Consider the following 5659-nt stretch of genomic DNA (forward strand, 5'->3'; position numbering starts at 1 on the left):
TTTTAAACTTTACATAATTGTATTAGTTTTGCCAAATATCAAAATGAATCCATCCCAGGTATACATGTGCTCCCCATCCTGAACCCTCCTCCCTCCTCCCTCCCCATACCATCCCTCTGCGTCGTCCCAGTGCACTAGCCCCAAGCATCCAGTATCGTGCATTGAACCTGGACTGGCATCTTGTTTCAAGTGGCCATGTTGCTAGTGCTGTGATGAGAATGAATCCCACCCCCCACCCCCTACTCCCGTTCCCTCTGCTCTCGAGGCCTAAAGTTTTCCTTTTCCTTCTTCTGATCACTTAAAGACATGCCAAAAGAAAAAAAGAAAAGCCAATAGTTTGTAAGCAGTTGAAACTATCCCTTAAAAATATTAATTTGGCAAAATTGGCGGCTAGTGAATTTTTTTTTTAATAGACTTTTATTTTAGAACAGTTTTAGACTTACAGAATTATTGAGGAGACAGTACAGTGACTTCTCATAGGCCTCACAGCCAGTCTGGCTTACTATTAACTTTTCTACTAGCACGGCGCGTTTGCCACAAATAACGAACCACTTTACGTTTAGTCGTCGTTTCCTTAGTCCCAGGCTGTTCTTGGTTGTGACGGTTCTCAGGCTTTCCTGGTTTGGGATGACCTGGATAGCTTTGAGTACTGGTCAGGCTTTTTGTGGAATGTCCCTCCGTTGAGATTTGTCTGGTGTTTTGCTTGCAGTTAGCCAGGCGTGATGTGTTTTGTGGAGGAAAAGCACAGAGGTTAAGTACAATCCCCATTCCATCATGTCAAGGGTACATACTATCATGAACGGTATTTATCACTGTGGATGTTAATCTTATTCACCTGATTTGAGGTATTGCTTGTCAGGTTTTTCCACTGTGCAGTTACTCTTTTATTTCTCTCCTTCTCTGTACTGTATTGGAAGAAAGTTGCTCTTTATGTGTAGTTCATACTATGCATAAGGGGAATTAATGCGCCACCTCCTGGCAACTAGGCGAATTTGAAGTTCCGCCCTTAAAGACCAAAGTTAGACAGCGACACCTGCTGGTAAAACATAGGAGCCTCTTGTGCAGACACAAGCCAGAATCAGGAGACTGGAGTCTTCCAGAATGCCCAAGGTGAATTTTTAAGTCTGTATCTTTAACCAGTATCTTTAAGTCTGGTTTCCTTTGGTCTGGGTGGAAGCATCGAGTAGAAGGTACTTTTGAAGCATGTAGAGATTTAAATTTCTTCGTAAATTCTTAGTGCATATCTGGGGAGGAGAGAGAGTCAATGTAGGTGAGCATCTCTGACTTAAACATAAAAGTCAGACTGGAAACAAACCATTTTTCCCCCCAGAAGTTCACTTTACAGCAGCTTTTCTAGGAGGTGATTGTCTGTTATTAATAATCGACTTTGTGTTGGTCCTTTTACCGCCCTTGGGAAGGTGAGGGATTATGACATAGACAGCCTCCTATCCAGGAGAGTTTCTTCTCAGAGGGAGACCCAGTAAACATACAGCATAATTATTGTTTAAATTTTCATTTCTTTTTTTTTTTTAAGAAAAGCTTTATTGAGATCTGATTAATATACCATACAATTTACCTATTTGAAAATACAAGTCAAGAGCTTTTAGTGTATTCATAGAGCCATCAGCAGATCAGTTTTAGAACCCTTTCATCATCCCTAAAGGAAACCTCTTAATCCTTGCCTGTTAATTCCAAACCCTGTCTTCCCCATTGCCTGGCGACCACTGCTCTATGTTCTGTCTCTATAGGTGTGCCTATTACTGGACATTTGATATAAGGAGAATCATACACAATGGTCTTTTGTGAGGTTTTTTTTTTTTTCATAGCATAATGTTTTCAGTGTTCATTCATGTTCTGGCACGCGTCAGTCAGTGCTTTGTTTTTGTTGTCAGATGAGCGTCCCTTCTATGGATGTATCACGTTTTCCCTGTTCGCTGCCTTTGATGGACAGTTGGGTTGTTTCCACTTTTTGGCTGCTGTGAGTGATGCTGCTGTGAACGTTTATGTGTAAGTCATTGTGTGGGTCTGTTTTCATTTTTCTTGGGTGTATACCTAAGACTATAATTGCTGAATCACGTTTAACTGTGTATTTAACCTTTTGAGGAACTGCCAGGCTGTTTTCCAAAGTGGCTGCTTCATTTTATGTTCATGCCAGTAGTGTATGAGCGTTCTGTTTCCTCCACATCTGCATCAACCCTGGTTATAACCTTTCTTTTTGATAACAGCCACCCTAGTGGGGATGGATTGGTATCTCTTTGTGGTTTTGATTTGCATTTCCCTGACAGCTAACATGCAACCATCTCATCTTTGTTCGCTCCCTTCTTCTTCTACCTCAGTCTTTCCCAGCATTTCCCAGTTTCCAGCATTTTCCCAGTCTTTTCCCAGTGAGTCGTCTCTTTGCATCAAGAGGCCAAAGTTTTGGAGCTTCAGCATGAGTCCTTCCAATGAAAAGTCAGGGTTGATTTCCTTCAGGATTGGCTGCTTTGCTCCTTGCCGTCCAAGCGACTCCCAAGAATCTTCTCCAGCGCCAGGTTGTCCTTTTATTATTGCATTTAAATGGTTCTTCATATAATCTGGATACTAGTCCCTTCTCAGGTATATGATTTTCAAAAACTTTCTCCCATTTAATGACCTGTCTCTTTATTTTCTTGACGGTGTCCTGTGAAGCACAGAGTTTAAATTTAATGAAGTCCAGTTTGCCTATTTTACTGTGTGTGTGCTTCTGGTGTTTTAGCTAAGAGACCGTTGCCTTATCCCAGATCATAGAGATTCACATCTATGTTGCTCGCTGAAATTTTTATAATTTTAGCTCTTATGTTTAGGTCTTTAACCTATTTTGAGTTTGTTTTTGTACAGTTAGTTTTCATTATCCAGTTAGTGAAGCTGGATATCTTCCTGTGACTTTACTGGAGGTTGGCATTTCTTTTATGAATTGCCTCTTCATTTAAACATTTTTACTCATTGCTTTGTGAATACTCTGTATATCTGCAAAGGACATTAACCCAGTTGAGAATATCTATTTTTTTCTTAGTTACCTTTTTCCTTCAACTTGACTCTGTAATAGATAATATCCCTTCCCTCCCAGCCAAGGTAATTTTTCCCATACAGTTTCTGGCTTTGAAGCTTGTTTCTAACCTAGGATGTTAAAAAAAAAAGTTATCTCTTTTCTTCTATTACTTTTATGTCCTTATGTTTAGTGCTTAAAGCTAGAGTGTATTTTGGTGTGAGATGGGAAGATCTTATTTTTTTCAGATGGTGAGTTGCCCCACAGCCACTTAGGAGTAGTCAGTCACCTATATCATAGCTCGTGTGTTAGACTCTGTCATGCCTTAGATTTGTATAGTCTTGGGCTGTTTCTGAACCTTCTGGTTCATCGATCTCTTTAGTGTGGTATCCCTGCTACACTATTGAATGTAACAGTGTAACAGAATGTACTTATATACTTATTACATAAGTTTACAGAATGTATCAGCATCTGGTTGGATCTACCCACAGTATTCTTTGTTTTCCAAGTTTTTATGGCTATTTGCACATGCTTTATTTTTCAAGTGAACTTTAGAACTTCACTGAATCAGCTGGAAAACTGGGAATGATGGTGGAGAAATGGAATTTTTGCTTTTTCTTTTTGACAATTTTAGTCGGCTATGGTTAAAACTTTGTGAGAATTCCTGAGCTCTCACAGCCTATTGCTTATATTAGGAGCACGGAGATAAAGTTCCCACTTTTTGGAGGGCTTCTCTGGAGCCATGTGAAATGGTAGATAAACAGCCAGCCAGACTGTGGTTCTTGGGGGCCCCCAAGTTTGCTTCTTCCCGTTGGCTGCCCTGAGGCTTGTGCTGTTTTCAGCCCCAGTGGCTCTGAACTTGGTAGCTTCTGGGGCTCTCCCAGGGAAAGTCAACCGCTTACTTCCTAAGTCGACTGTTACTTTGCCTGAATAGTATCACAGGATGGTTAATGGTGATGGGTTTTTCTCTCAACCCAATCTTTTCTGCTTTGTGTCTTTAACAAATTCTGTCCTATTAACAGTACCATTATGCTCTCTAGTGCTGCAAAAAATTTTTCTCTTTTTATATCGCTTTGCTTTTCTGGAATTTGAAAAGCAGAAAGAATCAGATGTTTTTCAAGCGGCACCCTAAAGCTAGAGTTGTGCTGGATGTGTATTTTGTCATCTCGTGATGGCAGTTCCACTTTCATGCCTTGGAGAAGGAAATGGCACCCCACTCCAGTGTTCTTGCCTGGAGAATCCCATGGACGGAGAAGCCTGGTAGGCTGCAATCCATGGGGTCGCTGAGGGTCGGACACTACTGAGCGACTTAGCAGCAGCAGCAGCAGCAGCAGCAGCAATGGCAGTTCACTTTGTTTTTCTTTGTAATCTGACAGTGGGAGCCACCAGAATCTTCACTGTGACATGGTTTTTGCTTTTTAATTTACAGTTTGTCTCAGAAGTGGGCTTTAACACTGCTTCATTAACTAGGGCACAACTCATTACACAGCAGAGAGATTTCATAACTCGATGGGCACAGATTTTGGAGATGAAGCAAATACATTTATTAAAATCTTTAGTTTTTAATTTCACTTGGAAATTTAATTCTTCAATTTTTATGATGGGAGCCTTCTAGAAGGCTGCATATGTGTGTATTATGGACCCATTTATGTATTGGGTAGCAGTAAACACATAGGAATTAATAAGGAGAAATTTGTAATGCAGTGTTTGTTTTTCTTAATATGAAATAATCAGTAAAATGTCTCACTTCACTCTTTAGTTGGCTCCTTTTTTTGTACTGTTCAGTATATGTGCTTTTAGCTGATCAAGCACGTAAGTTCATAAGCAGTGAATTCACTGGTTGAACCTCGAATTAAATCAGGCCTGGTGACTGTTCTTTATTAGGAACAAATTTTTTTTAAATTTTATTAAAGTATAGTTGAGGTACAATATTATATAAATGACAGGTATACAGTGTAGTGACTCACAGTTTTTAAAGGTTATGCTCCACTTATAGTTACCATAGAATACTGGCTATATCTCCAGTGTTGTACATACAGTATTTCCTTGTAGCTTATTTTACACCAAATAGTTGTACCTCTTACTCTCCTGCTTCTGTGACTGCCCCTCCTCTCTCCCTGCTGTTACTGCTCATTCGCTCTCTATCTCTGTGAGTCTGATAGTTGTACCTCTTACTCTCCTGCTTCTGTGATTGCCCCTTCTCTCTCCCCGCTGTAACTGCTCATTCGCGCTCTGTCTCTGTGAGTCTGATAGTTGTACCTCTTACTCTCCTGCTTCTGTGACTGCCCCCCCCTCCCCGCTGTAACTGCTCATTCGCGCTCTGTATCTGTGAGTCTGTTTCCGTTTTTGTTACAGTCACTAGCTGGTTGTATCCTTTAGATTCCACCTATAAGTGATGTTGTTGTTGTTCAGTCTCCCAGTCTCGTTTGACTCCTTACGACCCCATGGACCGCAGCATGCCAGGCCTCTCCGTCCCTCACCATCTCCTGACTTTTGCCCAAGTTCATGTCCGTTGCATCGGTGATCCAGCCATCTCATCCTCTGATGCTGTCTTCTCCTTCTGCCCTCAGTCGTTCCCAGCATCAGGGACTTTTCCAGTGAGTCAGCTGTTCGCATCAGATGACCAAAATACTGGAGTTTCAGCTTCAGCATCAG

General features: G+C 41.0%; 1 protein-coding gene across 3 annotated transcripts in view; it reads left to right on the forward strand.

The window, feature by feature from the left end:
- The window catches only part of SNX30 (sorting nexin family member 30), a 72335-nt gene that overhangs the window by 29550 nt on the left and 37126 nt on the right, over window positions 1-5659 (forward strand). The gene's annotated exons all lie outside the window — the stretch shown is intronic.

Source organism: Bison bison, unplaced genomic scaffold (assembly GCF_000754665.1).
Source record: "Bison bison bison isolate TAMUID 2011002044 unplaced genomic scaffold, Bison_UMD1.0 scf7180017864183, whole genome shotgun sequence".
NCBI lineage: Eukaryota > Metazoa > Chordata > Mammalia > Artiodactyla > Bovidae > Bison > Bison bison.